The following is a 23,394-nucleotide window of genomic DNA, read 5'->3' as shown; positions in this document are numbered from 1 at the left end:
TTTCCCAACGCATCTTCAAGTTACCCATGTCACTACACTCCTTAGCATATCCTCTTTTCAAGCATACTACTCTTAAGTAAGCTCAAAATTTTACTGCGGCTAGTGTATGCTTGGTAGAAGGTCTTAAGTTATGGCTACAGAGATGGTTGCCAAGAAGGTCAACAACCTTGAGAAAAAATACAATGACTTCCAAGTTTCCATTAACACCTAGCTCACATAAATAGTTTAAGCTATAAAGACACCTCACAAATCCACGAGGGAAGAAAATAGTTTTGATGCAGACATAGAAGGAGAATCGATCCATCACATTCATTTCCATGGAGATCACCAATATTCGAACCACTCGACACCCAAATTGGACATGTACAAATTTGATGGCTCTAACCCTGTAGTATAGGTGTCACAAATGAAAAAATACTTCCTCCTTAATAATATCTGGGAGGATGAAACTAAAGTACATATGGGAGCCCTTTTCTTGGACCAAGAGAGATGACACTGGCGACAGTGGCATCATAACTGTTACCAAGGGAGGCCAACTTGGAACATGTTCTCAAAATCCATGTGTGACCGCTTTGATTAGGAATTTAACATTTTGGGTCATCTCACTAAGCTCATGAAAATAGGTACATTAAGGGGCTACATTGCATCTTTTGAACAATTGACCATCAGAACTGAAGGACTAGGAGATGCCTTTTACTTGGAATGTTTCATTAGTGGTGTAAAGGAAACCATCCAAGCCCATTTCCAAATGCATCACCTAACTACTTGATTAGATGCATCCTACAAGGCCTTAGATGTAGAAGTCACCTTAAATACCTAGTCCAATCATCCAAATTTTGTTGCAAAGGCACATCTCACCTAGGCTATGGGCCCCACCCAAACACTTGAAAAGGTTGTCACCGATAGAAATGGACAAAAGAAGGAAACAAGGACTCTACTACTACTGTGATGACAATTACTCCCTGAGACATAAATTCAAGGAACCAAATTCTTTCAAATTGATGCTACTGAAAATAGATTAGCCGATGAAGCTCCATCCATTGAAGTGCTTGAGGAAGAAGTGGGTGAGCCCAAAACTGAGCCAGACAATGATCTCACAGCTATGCCAAATGAGCCAGTTATATCACTACATTCCTTGGCTGGAATTTATTTTTCCCAGACTCTCAAAGTACGAAGTTTTATTAAACATTGGTTAGTAGTGGTGTTGATTGATAGTGGTAGCACACATAACTTTGTCCATAAGAGAGTAGCAAAAGTTTTTCATTGTTTTGTATGGGTGGTATCTAATTTCCAAGTCCTTATCGTTGATGGGGGAGCCATGAAATGTGAAGGATGCTATGAAAATATTAAGCTTAAGATGGGGGATTATCACCTCAAAACCCACATATTTGGCATTGAAATGGGTGGTTAAGATATTGTCCTTAGTGTTGAATGGTTCTACACACTGATCGCTATCACAATGGATTTCTAGGAGTTATAAATGAGCTTCAAGAAGACTGGCCACAATCATACAATGAGGGGACTCTAGGAAGGTGCTCCTACTATCACCATATCACATCGAATGGAGAGTCTTTTAAGAAATGGCTATCATGGGATAGTAGTAAAATTTAATGCCATATAGGCCAATGAATCTACTCCTCATCATATTCATACTAAAATGCAATAGGTATTAGATCGCCACCAGCAGGTCTTTGACAAACCTAAGGAGCTCCCACCCTCTAGGGGTGAACAATATCATAGCATCCCTTTTCTCCTGGATGCCCAGCCACCAGATGTCCACCCATATCAATATCCTTTTGCAAAAAAGAATGAAATTGAAAAAATCAAGGAAATCCTCGAAGACAGTGTTACTCCTCCCAACACCAACCCTTATTCATCTCCAATGGTCATGGTTCTAAAGGAACATGGAGAATGGTGCATGTATCCTAGAATTAGGGCCTTTATCGACCTCACTATCAAGGACAAATTCCCTATTCCAGTAGTAGCTGATTTGCTTCATGAATTACATGGTGCTAATTTTTTTACAAAGCTAAACCTCTTCTTGGGCTATCACCAAATACATATGAAGGAAGTTGACATTCCTAAGACAACCTTCTGAACTCATGAAGGCCATTATGAATTCCTAGCCATCCCATTTCATCTCTGTAATGCACCATCCACTTTTAAGAGCCTCATGAACCACCTTTTGAAACCATATCTTAGAAACTTTTCCTAGGTTTTTTTTAATGACATTCTCATCTACATCATAACATGGGACAAACACCTTCAGCATGCTGACCAGATATTGCAATTTCTCTAGGATAACAAATTACATGTCAAATTATCCTAGTCCTCCTTCGGCATGGAAGAAGTAGAGTATTGGGGACACATTGTTGGTCGTGATGGAGTGAGGGTTGATCTGAAAAAGATTCAGACAATGCAAGATTGGACCCAACCAAAAACCTTGAAGAGTTTATGGGGATTTTTAGGTCTCAAGGGTTACTATCACAAAATTGTTCACAATATGGATGCATTGCATGACCTCTCACTAATATTCTTAGGAAAAAATCATTTCACTGGATTGACGTAGCTCAACAGGCCTTCGCAGCTCTCAAATGGCCATGTGCTTCACTCCATTATTGGCATTACCAGAATTCGCAAAATATTTTGTGATTGAATGTGATGCTTCAAGTACGAGAATTGGCATAGTATTAATGTAGGAAGGTAGACCATTAGCTTTCACCAGTAAAAAAAAAGCAGTGGCAAACATCTAAGTCAATCTACATATGATAAATAAATGATGGCCATCTTACATGTAGTAGACACTTGGTGACCATACTTATTGGGTCGGCGTTTCCAAATCTACACTAACCATCATAACCTAAATTATTTTATAGAGAAGTGTATATCATCACGATAGAAAAATAAATGGCTTGAAAAAATGTCGGGATATGATTATGAGATAGTTTACAAAAAGGGGTGTGACAATCTAGTGGTTGATGCCTTATCACGCCAGTTTGAGGATGAGGGAACCCTATTATCCCTCTCTCTTCCCATACTAGATTGGATTGAAGAACTCCATCATGAATGGATCTCCCACCCTTATATGTCACAACTCATTAAAAAATTACGAGAGGATTACTCTTGGAACAATGAGGTTCTCTGCTATACGGATAGGGTGGTCTTGGCCTCGACATCCTCCCTCAAACCCTGCATCTTGGAAGAGTTGTACTCCTCTCCCATTGTTGGATATTTAGGCTTTCAGAAGACTTATGAACATGTGTGTTCCTCTTTCTTTTGGACTGGCATGAAGCATGCCATTCTTACTTTTGTAGATGAATGTCAAGTATTCTAGTGCAATAAAGGGGAAATGATCAAGCTACCGGGACCTTGCAACCCCCGTCACTCCCTGCTTCCGTTTGGACATATGTTTCCATGGATTTCATTATAGGTCTCCCAAATTTAGAAAAAAAATCTGTCATCATGGTGGTTGCTCAAAGACTTTCCAAATATGCTCATTTTTACACTCTCTCACACCCATTTACCCCAACATTTATTCAAACTCCATGGAATGTCGACTTCTATTATGTCGAGATGTAATTCAAACTACCCAAGAATATTTGTAGTTGAGTTTTATCAGTGATTCTGTCTGGAAATTTATCTATGAAATCAAGACTATGTTGCATAATATAATATGATCCATATTGAATCACATATCCCAAGAAATCTATCATAGTCTGAAATAACTTCAATTTTGAATCTCATAAAACTATACCTTTTTCTTTGATTCTCTTGTAGAATATATTGAGATGCTTTATATGAGAGGGAAAATCTGCAGAATGAATTAGAACATCATCAATATATTTCTTCGAGAAATCATCCATACCTTCAAAAGTTTCATCCATAATCCTCTGGAAGGTGGATGGAGAATTTACTAGTCCAAAGGGCATAATATTCCATTCAAAATGTCCTTTTGGTACTAAAAAATTTGTTTTCCACTTATCTTCTTCTTTTATCCCTACTTGCCAGAAACCAGACTTTAAATAAAACTTGGAAAAGATTTTTGACTACGATATCTGAGACAGAAGCACCAAGGGCTTTGGTAAGGGATAAGCATTATAATCAAGAATATTATTTAGAGGCTTGTAGTTTACTACCAATCTTTGTTTTCCTCGGATAATCTCTGAGTGTTTGTTGACATAAAATCCCAAACACGCAATAGGGCTATGAGATTTTATGATCAAACCTTTTTACAATAAGGATTTTATTTCTTCTTTGCAATACCTGAGTTGTTCAGAATTCATCGATATTTCTTTCGATCTTCTTAGTTTTCCATGAAATTCCTTTTTCAAAGGAAATTCTACTTCATGTTTATGAATATGCCGAAAGGCATTTGGATCTTCAGAACAACAAGATTTTATATTCTGAGAGATCTCACTTATTTCTTTTACAAATTTACCTTTCAGAAGATTTTCATCAATCTCGAGCATTTCTTTCTTCTTCTCCATTTTTGCCAATGTATTCTATAACCTGTCAATTCTGCTCAATCTATTAGGAGAATTGGAATGAATAAAAGGATAGAAATAATCTATACCTTTGAAGAGAATAAAATATCCCCATTTCTGTGATTTTTCATCATAAGTGCTTCCATGTCTTCTGAAATTGCTCAAGAAAGGAGCTCCTAAGTACATAGCACAATCAAGCCCTGTGAATAATGGAGCATCAACTTGAATTCCTTCAGATTGAGAAACGAATACATCTATTATAGCTTCTTCCATTGTCTTGATTTCTTCACTTGCAGTAACAAATCATGGACACTTTGTCTTTTATCTTTGAGGATAAGGAATTACAGTGCCGCTTAATATGTTCAATCTTGAACCTGTATAAATTAGAACCTTCCACCATTCTATGGAAGAACCAATTTTCATTTTCATTTTTACACAGTACATTACATTTGCGTTCAATGCATTCATTCCTAATCTAGATCTAGGATCTTCAAATTCTTCATATGGAATTTAAAATTCTTCAGATTTGAAAATCCCTTTCATTGGATCATGATATGGATCAGGCTGTCTTTTTGGTTCCTTCTGTTCTATTTGTGAAGATTCTCCTTTTGATCGAGACCCTAATTTCACCAACAATTTTTGGGAAGAAATTTTCAAGTTACAGGGCACACACCTTCAAATGAGTAAAACCTATCATCCCCAAACCAATGGTTAAACATAAGATGTTAAGAAATGTTTGGAGACCTATTTGCGGTGCTTCACCTCAAACAACGAACATCAACATGTATAGTGGTTCTCTTTAGCTGAATGGTGGTATAATACTAACTATCATGAAGCCACCAACATGACACCCTATGAGGCAGTGTACGGCCAAATACCAACTTCATCATCTTCTTATATCCCCAAATCATCCAAAGTACAGCCATTTTATCAGATCTTATAGAATCGTGTTTCCATGATCACTCTTCTCAAAGATAATATACATCAATCTCAGAATTAAATGAAGCAACAAGTTGGCCAACACAATTCAAAGAGACCAAATCATGTAGGAATCCAAGTCTTCCTATGACTCTAACATTTTAAGAAAACCTCTTTCAAAGAAAATGGTTTCCAGAAACTAGCACCAAAATTATATGGGCCTTATCATGTACTTTAGCATAAAAGAATAGTCGCTTACAAACTAGCCTTGTCAACTACTTCAAAAATCCACCCCGTATTCGATGTATCCTTCCTCAAGAAAGTTGTGGGGAACATTTGCAAGGTTCAAACCAGTCTTCCAAAATTGGATGAGGAAGGATGATTGTGGATCTAACATGAATAGGTCATTGCTACTTGCAAAAGACATCTACGTGGTTACATGATCAAGGAAGTCCTCATCAAGTGGGAAGACACCTCTCTTAAAGATGTGACATGGGAACCAACCAACATTCTTCATTACTTTCCGCAACTTCAACCTTGATGACAAGGTTTATTTTGACGGGGAAGAGCATGTTAGGGTCCAACCCTGAATCCCTTATTCAAGTAATAAGCCTCGTCAAAGTCATAGTTAGTTAAGTCAATAAATCCCATAAGCGGTTATCTGCATTAATAATAATTGTAAGTGGTTGACCCACAATATAGAAAAGGGACCACAATTGGTTATAAATAGACCATAGATAATAAATAAAGTGGTTAACCAGTGTTATGCAAGGGACCACTATTATTAAGGTTTTTGGATGTCATAAAGCTATAAATAGTCTTAGATAGCAAGGGAATAAGTATCCCTTATTGTAATTGAGCTCTGCTCTATTGGAGGTTGTCCCTCAAAGAGGAAAGTGAACATCGTATTTTGCTTCTGAATAATAAAATATCTTTGTAGCTTGTCTCATTTCATGGGATATTTCTCTGTTTCGGGCCATATTTCTTTGTATTGGTAGTATTTTGGCTTTCTTGCAAGTTAAGAGCATAACAAAAACTGGAAGGATTGGAAAATTTTTTAACTTTGAATTTAGGGAACTAGTTTCACTGGTCATTGTGGTGTTCAATAAGAATTCCAAACTTTGGATGCCAAAGAGATCAAAGACAAATTATGTTAGCTAAAGTATGAGTATTTTAATGGATGAGTTACTGATGAAATGTGCCTAGAAGGTATGCCTTTCAGTTAAAGGGCTCATTGCCATAGATATACCATCTTAAATTAAAATTTTTCCAAAGGAGATAAAATCCATGAATGGAAAATAAAGTTGGGGTTATCATATTGAATGGAATTATGAGTTTCATGGATGACCTTCGACTTGTTAATCTAATTGCCACTCTTCAAAATCAAAATATATTTGATGCTTCAATTCTTTCAAGATATTAATTAAATTATAATAATGGTAAAATCATAGTTTGAAACTTTGATATGTATTTCATGCTTTTTTCAAAATGTTGAAACTATGAATTGCAATTTCACAACATCCCTTTCATGAAAAGTAAATTCCTTGTGAAAGATATTGTAGTCTTAAAATAAATCTCTTCAAAACTATAATAGAAGAATATGTACAGGGTTTTTGATTAATCGTGTTTGGTATCTCTTCCATTGTTTTTGGTGTAGAACTCTAGACTTTTTTTGAAAATTAGCCAAAGTTGTAAGCTTACTTGTTAACTCCATTTTGTCTTGTTTTGTTTATTCCCATGGGATTGTATATGCAGGGGTAACAACCATTGTAGCAGGAAGGTCCAATAGAGTTGGTTGTGTTGATGGGCCTAATGAAAGTTCCAAGTTTTCAAGTGTTTTTTATGTAGTGTATGTTAGTAGTACATGTTCATTATTGGTTGACAAGGGCAACCAAGCTATCCATGAGATTTGACTCCACTATGACGATTGTGCATATAGTAATGCCATGATCTATTCCTCAAGTCTACATTACAAATTCCATAATATACACATCCTAACTTGGCATTTGTATTTTTACATTGTTAATTTTAGGATTTTTTCTTCAAGGATCAAATTCAAGTGGGGAGACAGGAAATTTCAAGTAGAAATTCTTTCCCTTATATGAATGGTCATTTGCAAATTCCTCTAAATTTAAATATGTCATCCTTATAAACAACTACAAACATTTTGAATGGAAACATGCAGCAATGTTCTATGACTATCAATATGATAAGATGAGTGTAATTGCTACTACAAGACTTTGATGACCTCCAATAACATTAATGACCTCTTTCCTACTCGGTTTTGATTTCAACATATCGACTTTCTTGCAACTATTACTTGTGGATATTTCTTGTGTGTGAAATATTGTAATTTGTAGGTATTCTTATGGTTGTTGATACATTTTTAGTGGGATATATTCTTGGCTTGCTTATCAAGAAGGATGCGCTCCTAGTTGGATTTCCTTCATGCCCAAGGAAACTCCAACACATGGCCTCCTACAATCTGCAATGTAGAATGATCCAAATCTGGTCAATCTTCTTGACACAACATACTCCAACACTTCTTCTCCAAGTCTGCTTGCTTCTATGACTGGTTAGGGCTTTCCCTTGTTGTAACAACCCTTCATCTACCCACATAGGCAACCTTGAATTTGTTGTGACCTAGGCAAGAGTAATGCCTTATTGTGAGATGTTATTCTTGGCATGTGGTATCCCTTAACAACTCAATGTAGACTTGTTTAGGGAGGCTATGCCTGTGGCCTTTCCCAGTTGGTGACAACCCTCCAACATTCCACCAAAATAGTCCCCTTCTAGCCCTCAAACAGATTTTCAGTGATATAGCAACCTTGATCCTCCTCCAAGGGACTTTAATCACCAAAATTGCCGCTTACTTAATTGTGGCTTCTAGGAATAGACCTCAGCCTCCTATTTTCACTTCAACCTCCTCCAAAAATATGCCCTAAATGGATTTTGGCCTCCTTGTCTTAGCTTCATCTAAGGGAGAGATTTGAGCTTCTTCCTCTCGTTTTATGTTGCACGAATGGATGACAAATAAGCCTCATACTTACCCTCTATTTATACCAAAGAAAGGGGCTCCAAAAAATCACATTTTATGGATGTCCAAATGTCATGAGCCTAACATAAACTTAGCCTGACCTTGACACCTATGGTGCCAACCCCAAAATTACATTCAAAAATTCATATCTCCACTTCTACAACTTGTAATTCAGTGATTCTCGAAGCTTGGATTCTCCTTTCTTCCCTCTATCATCTCATGCCATCACTTGTAGAAATGTGCTCCCTGAAGTTCCCAAAACACAGTTTGGTGCAAAATCACAAGCTTGGGTTCCAAGCCCACAAGTCTACTTGTGGAACTTTTCCCTCCAATCCCTAAACCCTAAGGATTGGAGTACCTCTGAAGCTACACAAAAATCAACACAAAGAACAAGAGCCATGTCTTAGTTTAGCAGTCGTTATTTCATTTTATTTCATTTGACTCTATTATGTTTTTCTATTTTATCATGAACAGACATCAACAAATGTTGTATTCCATAGTTGTGAGTAGTACAAATTTACTTATTGGAACTTTTAATTTAAGGTGGAGATGTGGGTATTGAGTGATTCAGAATGTTATTTGGTTGAAGACTGAAGTTACTATTCTATTTGAATGCATGTACTATATTATTGTAGATCTAGCTATGTGAAATTAGAATCTATGTTGTAGTGCATGTAAACCACTGACAATAGTTTTAGTTACTATTAACAAAACAACAGTAGTTTTAGTTACTATTCACAAAAAAAACACGATGGGAAGTTAAGTGGTAAGCTAACACACTGAGTGTAGTACTCCCTACAGACAGAGTTATTTTACTACTAACATGTGGAAAATAAGTGTATATAGTTATTAAGAAGCAACTGTTAAGTAATGGAAGTAATCAAATACTATAGGAAACTGATAATGAAGTGAACTAGGATAATTATAAAGTAATTATTGGAGTTTGAGATTTTTAGTTCCCCATCCCTATTTATGTTGTATATCGGAAAAAAATGATTTCTGTAACATATAGTCACCATAACATTGCAGGCAAAGAGTCAAATGTACGAATTGAAACAAAATCAACAAAAGAAAAATCTATAGGGAATTCGACCTAATTACAAAAAAAATTCACCACAATCAAGGTTCTGGTGCTATGCATGGATGTAATGCTCATCTGAAATATGTTACCATTTTTTATTTTTCATGAAAAGACTAGGGAGAAAACCAGATAAATAAATGACTAGCCGAATCAAAATACAAGTAATTACTAGGAAGGGAATATAGAAGACCCGAATAATTTGAAAAGGCATTAATACCAAGTTAAAATCCTTCCTACTACCAAGCAATTGAGGTAGATACATGTTTATAAATATGTTCAAAAATTCTAGTTTAGAAATTCACAATTATAATCTTATCGAGGTGTATAGATGAAAGTGATGAAATTTCACCATGATAGTTAACATGAAGACAGAAGCAGAACACATCCATGTATTTTATGGAAACAATTATTTATCTTATGCAATACAAAGAGCATATATATATATATCTATATATATATATATATCTATATATATATATATATATATATATATATATATATATATATATATATATATATATATATATATATATATATATATATATATACCACGTGTGGATATTATGGGTTGAAGTAGATCACTATCACTAGAGCAAGTAAAAGGAAAAAATGCTTGGAACATGCCATATTCAAAAAAACATTAGCACGATGTACACCAGAGTATATACTTTAGTAAAACTAAAGGTCACAATGCTCGTACCATAAATTTCATAAGGGTCTCTGCATGGGATGGAAACCATTCTAGGAAGTATAGTAGTACAGAGACAACACTATAATAAGATAGGGTCACCATGGTGCAAGCCTGTAAAAACAAAACAGGAGTCAAGTGTAACTCAAAGCTGGTCTAATAGCCACCAGTGAGGAGAATGACGAAAAAAGAGGACCTATTTAATTCAAAAATATTTAACAACCAAAATGCTCACTTGAAATGTGGAGTGGTGGGTTGTACCCCCAAATCATCTTTGCATCGAACCTCGTTGGTACAAAACAATAGTGAAATCATCAAGAAGGGAATTGGACCAATCTTGTAGCCAATGAGGTTGTAATCCATTACTGACGGTGCCAAGCCACTTAAGAAAAAAAAGTAGATTGACGTAGAGGAAATATGCAACTGTAGGATAAGGGAAATTAGGTAATAAGTATTTCATGAAACAAGCTGGAATTTTAAGGGACAAAAACTAAATGGAGGAAATAATAATTCTAAACCCTTACCTGAACGTGGATGGAGTATTGTGGAAGGAAGTGAGAACTTCCGTGTACACCTTCTCATTACCGCACCCCTGAAATAGTATCAATAAAAAATGTATGCGCTTAGTGCTAAGAAAACAAAACCTGATAAGGGAAAAACCATAAATATTTTCTAGTCATATAATTATATACTCTATACGCCTGTATAAAATTGTGATTCACAAGAATTGGTAATCACAAGAACTGGTAGTAGATCAAACCATTTAGATTACCGGAGTGTAACTCACATTGAATTCCTCCAAGATTCAACGTTACACTTCAACGAGATTGTGTTTCGATAACCCAACGCATGGTAGCCCAAATGGGTAGAATCACCAAGTTGTGAATCAAGATATGCCAAATGGAAAAAAAGAAGAAGAGAAACTTTCTTAACTCAGAAATAAACATACACTTTGTAAAAAACATATATACGCAGTACTTAAACGAAATTATATCATTACCATAGACCAGGAAGTATATTGCTTCTAATAAAAAAAAACCCATGGTGTCAGGTATAGAAAGAGAAACAATAGTGAGTTTCTTGGTGATACAGGAAGAGATGACAAGACAGAATTATTTCCAAATGAATTCTACATATCTGGAAGTTAAAAATGAAGGCATGTCGGTAAATCCTTAACCTCATAATAGTGAACTCTCGAAGATTAAATAAAAATGTAAAAATTCCTTTAGGGAGGTTGTTGACTCAACACAAAGCATATGAAAGTGCTATGACACCATATAAAACCTCTGCCTTGACAAGACTCATACTGAGATCCAAGCTGAACTTACCCATCATCATGATGGATGAGGCATGCCACAGGGCAAGCCATAGCCAGTTGCCGCCCTCCAGAGATGCTTGCCAGTGCCCCAAGCGAAATAGTTTGCACGAAAATGACGAACATACCTGAGACCAAGTGGAAAAATAACCCTAGAGTTTAGAAGGATGAATAACCACTGTTGATATGATGACAATTAAATCCTACCATCCGCATTGAGGGATTTTGATAGGCCAGGTGAGGATCACATGTGTGAGGAGTATGTGTCTGTGTAATATTGGCTCATCAATACCCAGGTGTGTGCACAACAAAATTTACATGTTAGGTAGAAGTTAACTCAGACCTACCATGATTCCTATGGTAACAACCATGTCACATCATGTGATAACCTAGGTTAAGGATTTACATAGTGCGCAACCTATAAGGTTATCACCTCATGAACCACAAGCTAATACTCTCACAAACAATCAAAGTCAACAGGGGGCCCCACATGCATATAATATCACATTTTGAAAGGGTGACAAGAGAGTATTAGAGCCTAGATATCACATAATTGTAGGAGGTGGGCACCATAACAACACAGTGAATAAAATAGTATGACAAACACAAACCTTACACCATATAATTATTAATGACTAGGAGGGTATCTCCTTTATATTTATTCGATGTGGATATTAAACTTGAATTAAGTCGAATCTCCTAAGTGAGAAGTAAGTGAATAAAATTTTCTAGGGATTAATGTAAAAAGGCATACCATGTAACATATTAGGTGATAAATTTGATAGTGTATACTCGTAATATCCTCAGGGAATAGAAGGGAAAGAGAATATAACCTTGAACCGGGTCATATATTGTTATCGTAAAAGAATAAGGGAAAACATGATGACAACAATATCGATGTTATAATCTCAGATAGGATCAAAGGAAAAAAAAATGCTAGCTTATATTGTACTAGAGGAGTTGTGAGAGATGGTATGAGAGCTCTAGGTTCAACCCTTGTACCTAATGGACTATTGGAAAACTGAGTATGATTTCATATCATTGGTGTTATGCTATGGTAGCCTCATCTACAGGGTTTGGTATGAGAACATTATAGTGCATAATAAGGTGAATAAATGGTTGAATCTACATATATTTATAACAGTAGTCGAAGAGATATAGTTGTTGGGATTTGAAATTTTATCACTCATTGAGGAATAAGTTTCTTATTCGTTATATGTATTATGTCATTCTTCCAAGCTAGGGAAGTATTTTTAGATCAATATATAGATATCAGGGAAAATATCCTCTTGGATAGAAAATATACAAAAATGAGCAAAGGAACGACCCATAGCTATTACTCAACATTCCATGATTCTTCTAGTTTGCAAAAAACCTCGAAACAACAAAGTTAAAAGAGTTCATATCCTGCAGTTGTTCTGTATCCACTCTGGTTATGCCTGACAAAGTTAATACAGGTGATCTCAAAATGTTTTGACCAACTCACCCTCCGTCTATTTGGGAGAATGTTGTGTGGGAGGATATACATGAATCAGTAAATATCATGTTCTTTTGTTGGACAATGTGCATCACATGTATTGTTCCATTCTTCTTAAGTTATGCTTCAACCCTGTGGCATAGTCCATATTTCCAAGTACCATTTTCATAGATCTTAGCATGGGTGTACTTGAGTGGAGATTCGGGCTATTTATTCACTAGAGGAGTAATTTAGTTTGCATTATTCTATGGCGCCAACAAAGATTTAGAATTTAAAAGTTCTTATGAAGACTACTCTAAAATTAATCGCCTTTGGGAAAGGGTGGAAGTTATATTTAGCTAAGATTTCAGAATTTCCTAGAAAGGAAATTTAGGTATCAATTACCAAGCCAACCACACGTACGCTTAAATTGAATTGTTCACAAAGTGATCCTTACTTCTTTAGGAAGGAGACACTTAGTAATCTATAAATTTAACAGGAAGAATGACCAGCACTATTTTCTGCATAGAAACTTTAGCTTTGACTGTGATCTATTATAATCCTAGTAATCGAAGTTAATGGAATGTTGTCTCTAAGAATCATTCCTTATTTCCACTGTGAAATAAGTGGCAGGAGTAATCTATACCACAACAGTTATACTAAACATATTTAGTCTGTATCAATGGATTGTGATAATTGTGGAATTGTTGACTACATAAAAGGACTAATTAATTTTTGTGTGAGTAGGATATGGGAAAATAATGTTGGCAATCAATAAAATTTCCCATCATTGATGCTAATCAAATTTTATTCCTTGTCTACAAGATAAAATACTCTAGCCTTATGATTTGGAAAAAGAAATGAAGACGAGACTATTATAGTAACCTATTGCTCTAAAAACATATTGAGTTGCAAATTAAATCCGACAAGATAGGGTACATGTAGACCTGTAAGAAGAATTTGAAATGGATTGGTAAAATATGAAAGATCTTCCTCTGTTTAAACATATTTAGTCAAGGTTTTAATTTCTTCTTTGAAAATTTTTATTACAACAAAGTTGAAACATATAGCTTAGAGAATGTAAAATAATTATTCCTGATTAATTAACTTAAAGATCACCTACAATGCTTTTCATTAGTGATTTTTGAAAGTAGAAATTAACTCAACTCCTTAAATTAGTAACATATACATACACATGAGGGAGTGCACAAAGTGTATAAGCAATTTTATATTTCCTTAATAGCCTTTGAAACGGTATTTTGAAAAGAAATAATACTCATTTTCAGTTGAGAAACCAAAATAGATTGGATTATGGGAGAAATTTTGGCACCTTAACAAGCTCTCCATAATGGAGTAGTTATAATGATATTAATGGTACCATGGACCATAATATGTGAAAGTGAATTAAAAAAAAGCCTCATGAGGAACTTTGTAAAGAATATATCGATGATCATACCCCAAATACATTTAAGAGAACAAGAACAAAAAAGAGAATGAAAATCAACATATATACAAATTTCCTCCAAATTGAGTGCACCAACATATGTTGAAGATGCATTGGCCAATATTTAAGCTCATGCAATGAATAATAAAAAAAAAACATGAATAATTGAATAGGGAAATATTGGTTATCTTATTCTTTTTGGCAAAAGGTAGAAGTACTACCTAATGGAATAAGTCCATGATGTTATAATAAAAGAACAAACTTAAATAGAAGTTTATGATTCAAACCTGTGTGATAAAGAATTATTGTGAGTTTTTTTCAATAGGTATACAAGCAATATGGTATAAAGAATTTGTAACCACGAAAATGGGTTGACAAGAAGAAATCTTGGGGACATGGGTTAATCGATCCTAAGAAATGGGGAAGTCTAGTATCAAAGGTGCACTCTGCAAGATATTGGGAAAGATTCAATACAAGTAAACATATATGTGAAAGGTATACTAAATAAGTGGTATATATGCAAGAAAAGATAGAATATCAACCAAAATTGTGGTTAATGGATAAAGGAATCATAAACATCATAAATTAGATATCTATTGAATTAAAACTGACTATAAATTAGTGGATTGTAATGATATCACCAGTCAAATTAGGAATTATGATAAGAATTATTGGAGCAGCCTAATAGATCCTAAAAAAAATAATTCTAAATGGTGCAAGCCAAACTATACAACCCAAGGGAGTGAGTTAAGAGACAATAGTGGATATATATATATATATATATATATATATATATATATATATATATATATATATATATATATATATATATATATATATATATATATATATATATATATATATATATAGATATATATATATATAAGGAGTGTTACAGGTTTGGGGAAATTATACTTGTCGCTAGAACCATAAAACTTAAGTGTACCAAAATACTCTTTAATTATCTATGATGGTGTTGTGAATCCTTTAGTTATGTCCTCATACTTTTATCAATTTATGGAAGTATATGGAGAATTTGTTGAGATAGTAGGTTGTCTTACACTTAAGTATGCATGATAGATGTGTATTTGATACAATAGTATCAAAATAATAGTATAAGATAGAATGATGCAAGTAGTCCATTAATTATTATTTCCCTTTGACAACAATATGAAAGGAAAAATGGAAATTCCATGTTTTGAATGTTGCATTCAATAACGGCTGTGTAATTTGGTATAAATATGAATAAATGTACGAAAATAATCTATGGTATTGTTGTGATTCTATATCAAGGTTACTGACCTGGTTAGGATGCATGTGGATAGCTTGTTAGGTGCAGGTGGAATACATGAAGCACATCATAGCATCTATGAAAGTTTACTAGAATAGGAGCGTGAAATAAATGTAAGAGTACGTGTGCTTCAAATTTGATCCATCGCATAAAATAAAGTGAAGTGGAAACACTTGGTGCTAAAGTGACCATTGTAGGAGTAAAAGACAGGAGCCATTTCCTTTCTGTCTTTAAAAAAGATGGAATTTGTTGGATAGTATGAAGGCTTCAATAGAATAGTAAAACTGCACAGGAATGACATAAAAACTATGCAGACAAAAGAATAATACACAGGAATCTCAAAATCGGGAATCCTATTTATTTGAGAGTACAAACAAGGAAGAGTACATTAAGAACGGAACATGTCCAAAGTTAGCACCATGATTTTGTGGGTTGTTCGAAATTTTAGACAGAATTGAACTCGTAGCTTATCAATTAGCATTCCCTGATAATATTAAAGTTCATAATCTTTTTTAGGTATTGTTATTTAAGAAATATGTACATGATAGCTCTCATATAATTGATCAAAAAATACTACAGGTGGAACTCGAAGGAGACCTTTTGGTAGAACCTCTCTGTATCATAGACATGAAAGAGTTTTTGCTTTAGAATTGAGCTATCGTTTGGGTTAAAGTGCAATGGAATAATTTTACTCCTAACGAGGCTACATGGGGGGAATCATTTTACTACCGAGTATGGTGTGAATTAAATGGGGGGAAGAATGTAATATCCCTTTGTTGTTGTTGGATGATGTTAGTAGGAATGGAGGTAAAGCCATGAAGTATATTGAAAGGTTTATGTAAAGAAATAAATAATTTCATTAATAAATAAATAATCTTATTAATGAATAAATAAGGGAATTAAATTACTTGGGAATGGAACGCTTGCATATGAGATTTTGGCCAAAGAAAGAAGAACAAAAGTCTCATTGGTAAATAAGATTAGGATAATTCTTTCATGATAATGATTCCAGATAAGATTATAGATAAGTTTTAGTGGATAGGAAAGAAAATCCATTAAATTGCTTAGCCGGGGAAATATGCTAAGCTTGGATAAGCATAAAGTGTTTCAAGAGAGAAAGGTGGGATTTTATGGAAAGGCCTAGGCAAGTGGATAAAAATGACCGTAAAAGTGGGATGACACTGAAGAAAATTAATCATGAAAGAAAGGAATTAAATAACTATTGAAGGGATCAATAGAGGTTGTTGATACCCTGGCAAGAACTTCTCAGCTTGGGGGCAAACTAGGGTATTGTAGTTCAAGGTTGGGTGGTGAAAAAGTGTGAGATTCTCAAGTGTTTCCCTATCCAAAATTCTGGTTGTATTTTTTTTTTTTGTGTGACTTTATTTCATTTGACTCTATTATGTTTTCTATTTCATCATGAACAGACATCAACAAATGTTGTATTCTAGAGTTGTGAGTAGTACAAATTTACTTGTTGGAACTTTTAATTTAAGGTGGAGATGTGGGTATTCAGAATGTGATTTGGTTGAAGGCTGAACTTACTATTCTATTTGAATGCATGTATTATATTATTGTAGATCTAGCTATGTGAAACAAAAATCTATTGCTACAGTGCATGTAAACTACTGACAATAGTTTTAGTTACTATTATCAAGAGAAAAACATGATATGAAGTTAAGTGATAAGCAAACACACTGAGTGTAGTACTCCCTATCGACAGAGTTCATTTTCTGCTAGTATGTGGAAAATAAGTGTATAGAGTTATTTAGAAGCAATTGTTAAGTAATGGAAGTAGTCAAATACTATAGGAAACCAATAATGAAGTGGACTGGGATAATTATAAACTAATTATTAGAGTTTGATATTTTCAGTTCTCCAATCCTTGGTTTTTGTTGTATACCGGAAAAAATTGATTTCTATAACATAAAGTCACCAGAATATTGCATGCAAAGAGTCAAGTGTACGACTTTAAATAAAAGAAACAGAAGAAAACTCTATAGGGAGTTCAGCCTAATTACAAATAAACTTCACCACAGTCAAGATTATGGTTCTACGCATAGATGTAATGCTCATCGAAAATATGTTAACATTTCTGATTTTTCATGAAAAGATAGGGAACAAACTAGATACTCGAACACCAGGAAAGAAAACTAAATTAGTTTCTTATATATATACATAAATTACTAGCCAAATCGAAATAACAAGTAATTACTAGGAAGTGAATATAGAAGACCCAAAGAATTTACAAAGAAGTGATTGAGCAAGATTCATGTCTACAAATATGTTTACAAATTCTAGTTTAGAAATTCACAATTATAATCTTATCGAGGTGTATAGATAGAAGCGGTGAAATTTCACCATGAAAGTTAACATCAAGATAGAAGAAGAACACATCCATGTATTTTGTGGAAACAATTATTTATCTTATGCAATACAAATATTGGGAATATATATATATATATATATATATATATATATATACCATGTTTCAAAAAACCATCGTCACAATATACAATAGAGTATATACTTTAGTAAAACTAAAGGTCACACTGCTCTTGTCTTAAATTTCATAAGGGTCTATGCATGGGATGGAAAGCATGCTAGGAAGTACATTAGTATAGAGACCACATTGTAATAAGAGAGGGTCACCATGGTGCAAGCCTGGAACAACAAAACAGGAGTCAAGTATAACTCAAAGCTAGTCTAACAACCACTAGTGAGGATAATTAAGAAACTAAAGGATCTTTGAATTCAAAAATATTTAACAACTAAAATGCTCACCTAAAATGTGGAGTGGTGGGTTGTACCCCCAAATCATCTCTGCATTGAACCCTGTTGATACACAATAGCAGTCGAATCATAAAGAAAGGAATTGGACCAACCTGGTAGCCAAAGAGGTTGCAGTCTATAATTGATTTCAAACCACTTGAGCAAAAAATGTAGATTGACATAGAGGAAATATGAAATTGTAGGATTAGGGAAATTTGGGAATTTTAAGGTACAAAATATGAATGGAACAAATAATAATTCCTAAAACCTTACTTGAATGTGGATGGAGTTCCACAAAAGAAGGTGATCACTTCCATGTATGCCTTATCATTATCGCACCCTTGTAATAACAACAGTAAAAAATGTAAGCGCTAAGGGCTAAGCAAAAAAATCCCAGTAAGGGAAAAACCATAAATATTTTCTAGTCATAGAATTATATACTTTATACACCCACGGAAACTTGTGATTCACCATAAATGGTAGTGGATCAAACCATTTAGATTACCTTAGTGTAACTCACATTGAATTCCTCCAGGAATTGAGGTTACAACTTCGAGGAGACTGTGTTTCGATAACCCAATGCATGGTAGCCCAATTGGCCAGAATCACAAAGTTGTGAGTCAAGATAAGGCAAATGGAAAAGAAAAAAGAGAAACTCTTATAACTCAAAAATATACATATAAATTGTAGCAGAAGATATACGGATTACTTAAACAAAATTATATGATTAGCATAGCCCAAGAAGTGGATTGCTTCTAATAAAAAAGAACACATGGCATCGGTATAGAAAGAAAAAAAATAATGAGTTAGCTGGTGATATAGGAAAATCCAACAATATGGACTTATTGCCACATGAATGTTGTGTATCCAAAAGTTCAAAAGTAAGGCATTCTATTAAATCCTCGACCTTGCACCAGTGAACTCCTGAAGACAAAATAAAAAGGCATATATTCTTAAGTGATGTTGATGACTCAATGCAAAGCATATCAAGGAGCATTGACATTGTATAAAACATTTACCTTGAAAATACTCATATTGAGAGAAAATTTGAACCTACCCATCATCATGAGGGATGAGGCATACCACAACGCAAGCCATAGGTAGCTTCCACCCTCCAAAGATGCTTTCCAGTGCTCTAAGTGAATTAATTTGCAAGAAAATGATGAACAAACCTGAGACCAAGTGGAAAAATAATCCTAGGGTGTGGAGGGATGAATAACCACTATTAATGTGATGAAAATTAAATCTTACCATCCACATTGAGGCAATTTGATAGGTTGGGTGAGGATCGCATGGGTGAGGAGCATGTGTCGATGTAATATTGGCTCATCAATACCCAGGTGTGCATGTACCAAAAAATACACGTTAGGTAGAAGGGAACTCAGACCTACCATGACCCTTGTGGTAACAACCATGTCACATCATGTGATAACTTAGGTTATGGATTTACATAGTAGACAACCAGCTAGGTTATCACCTCATGAACCACCAGCTAATACTTTCCCAAACAATCAAAGTCAACAGGGGTCCCCACATGCATATAATATCACATTTTGAGATGGTGAAGAGAGAGTATTAGAGCCTAGATATCGCATAGTGTAAGAGGTGCACACCATAACAACACAGAGAATAAAATAGTATGACCGATGCAAGTCTTATAGCATATAACTATTAATGACTAGGAGGGTATCTGCATTATATTTATTCGATGTGGATATTAAACTTGGAATTAAGCTAAATCTCCTAAGGGAAAAGTAAGTGAAGGTAATTTTCTAGGGCTTAATGTAAAAATCTATACCCTGTAACATGGTAGGTGATAAATTTGATAGTGTTTACTTGTAATATTTTTAGGGGATAGAAGGGAAAGAGAATTCTAATCTTGAACAGGGTCATATACTATCACTATAGAAGAATAAGGGAAAACATGGTGACAACATAATTGATGTTATAAACTCATATAGGAACAAAAGAAAAAAATATTTGTTGGGTTATACTATACTAGAGGAGTTATGACATCATGTTCGCCAATAAGGACATTCCATTCGTATTTTTGATGGAAAGGTTGAGATAAGTAGGACTTTTGACAATAACATCATGATGATTGGAGAGGCGAAAGATAGGATGCTAAAGGGGGGATCCCAAATTTTGTCCAACATTTTCCTGTCTCACTCAACATAACAAAGGTACAATGTGTTCAAGTATTCTATGGCTTACTAGATTTGGAAATATTAATTATGATAGTCTTTGTTTGATGAAAAATAATGGTGTTTCTAGTCTTCCAACTATTCCTAGAAAACAAAAGCAATGTTCTATCTACATTCCATAAAACATAGCAAGCATCCATTCCATGCCTCTATTTCTAGAGCATGTAGAAAAATTGGTTTGATTCATTTATGTTTGTGTGGTCCTATGTTTGTACCTTCTGCGAATGGAAATAAATACATCATGACATTTATTTTGAATACACCTCAATTATTTGGGTATATTTGTTGAACGAAAAGCTTAAAGCATTTGACACATTTGAAATCTTTCATGTATGGATTGAAAATGAAGCACAAACTAAGATTGGTGTCCTTTATATTGATAATAGTAAGGAATATACTAGTAATGACTTTAAATCATGTCCTCGACAACATGGAATTCAACATCAAAAAATGGTTCCATAAAGTCCTCAACAAAATGATGTAGTTGAGAGGACGAATATAACATTGTTGAATATTGTTTGGTCCATGATGTTCTTTAAGAATGTAAATTAATGTTCTAGGATGAAGCTATTTTCTATGTAGTCTATATAAAGAAAAAACTTGTATCATATTTTATTCAAAATAATACTCCTTACGAAATATGGTATGGCCACATCCCCTCCATCATGCATCCCAAGGCTTTTGGCCCCACCTGATATGGATTGATTCCCAAACAAATGAGAAGGAAACTTCATGCAAGGAGTTGTAAATGCATTTTCTTGGGGTACATAGAGATCACCAAGGAATATCTTCATTACAATGTGTCAAATAAAAATTTCTTATTTTTTAGAGATGTCATATTCCTTTAATCCACCAAAAGTGATGACCCTATTAAGAGAGAACTTGATTGTTTAGAAAAGACTTCTCTAGTGAAGACATGTCTTGAATTTGACAAGGAGATTCAAAATGTTGAAGGGGGGATCCCAATTTTGGGTCAATATTTTGAGTCTCCCCCTAAAAAACTAGAATCAACTCCTCTTCATGAATTAGTTCTAGACACCTCATCAAATTTCGATTATATTATAATCTCAATTGAGAAACTACACATTGATGATTCCACACCCTCAGAGGAGCCATGTAGTCCTATAAAACAGCCAAAGTGGTTTATAAATATATTTAAAAGTGTCCATCATGATGAATTTGAATAGATTGAACCTTGAGTTATACTAGAGATGATAATGGAGGTGAAAATCTAGGTGAAGTGGATGACACAGATATTTTGTATAATTGTGAATGGAATTTGTCTACTGAGTTTGAAGCTACTTCATTCAAAGAAGCTGCTTCTCATGGTGAATGGAAAAAATCCATGCAAAAGTAATATGATTCAATCATAAAAAATGTGACTTGGAAGTTGGTGGACCCTCCATATGAAGCCCAACTAATTGGCTGCAAGTGGATCTTCAAAAACAAGTATAAATAATATGACTCACTTGATAAGCACAAAGCAGGGCCCATGGAAAAGGATTTACACCAAAATAAGGTGTTGAATATGAGGAAACCTTTGCTCCCACGAAAAGATGGGTGACCATCCTGACCATATTCTCTTCAACAACATAGAAAGGATGGAAAATCCATCAAATGGATGTGAAGAAAAGATTATTGAATGAGTGTTTGAAAGAAAATGTTTGCATGTCTCAGACTAAACATTTTTTTGTGAAGGGACAAGAAAGAAAGGCATGCAATCTTGTAAAATCCTTTTATTGTATAAAACAGGCACCAAGGGTATGGTATGAAAATTTATTGAGCATATTTTGAAGCTAAGTTTCAAAACTACAAGCTTGACGCTGCAACTTTGTTTTTCAAAAATGTTGGAAAAACATTTGTGTATCTTGTAGTATTTGTAGATGCTTTATTAATAATAGGAAACAATGAAACTTATATTACATGCATGAAGAAGTATTTGAAAAAATGTTTTCAAATGATAAGTTTGGAACATATTCATTAAGACTTTGACATTAATGTCAATTAAAATAAAAAAATACATAGTCATTTCCCATAAAAAGTACATTAGAGAACTATTGAACAGATTTAACATGGTAGAAAGTAGCTCTCTCTCCACATTGATGGAATAGAACTTCAATATTAAATCAAAATAAGGGAACGAATTTAAGGATACAATGAAGTACATATAGCTTGTAGTAAGTCTCATTTATTTCACCACAACTAGACCAAATATATCATATGTTGTGAGCATTTTTTCCATATTTATGCAAAAGCCATATGAGGGACATTTATGTTTACCAAGAATTGGTGAATTGTTCAATAACTTTAAGGAAGCAACATTGTTCTCGAATATTGATCTAAGATTCAGATACCATCAGGTATGCATCGAAGAGGAGGACATTTACATGGAAACTTTCTGAGCTAGGTGTGGGCATTACGAGTTTGTTGTAGTTCCATTTGGTTTGACTAATGCTCTAGTTACATTTATGTTCTTGATGAATAGTGTGTTGCATTCCTATTTGGATAAGTTTGTTATTGTGTTCATTGATGACATATTGGTATATTCTAAAAATGTGGAAGAGGATGTCGAGCATTTGGGAACAATGTTGAGGTTGTTGAGAGAGAATCAATTGTATGTCTAGCTCAACAAGTGTAGTTTCTTTCAGACTGGGTACATTACTTTGGACATGTTGTCTCCAAGGAGGGCATAGTAGTAGATACA

Source organism: Pinus tabuliformis, chromosome 2_1 (genome assembly GCF_031772625.1).
Source record: "Pinus tabuliformis cultivar Carrire ecotype Pingquan chromosome 2_1, CPIR1, whole genome shotgun sequence".
In the NCBI taxonomy this organism is placed as follows: Eukaryota; Viridiplantae; Streptophyta; class Pinopsida; order Pinales; family Pinaceae; genus Pinus; species Pinus tabuliformis.
The sequence above is the reverse complement of the archived record's forward strand: the minus strand, read 5'-3'. Positions refer to the sequence as shown.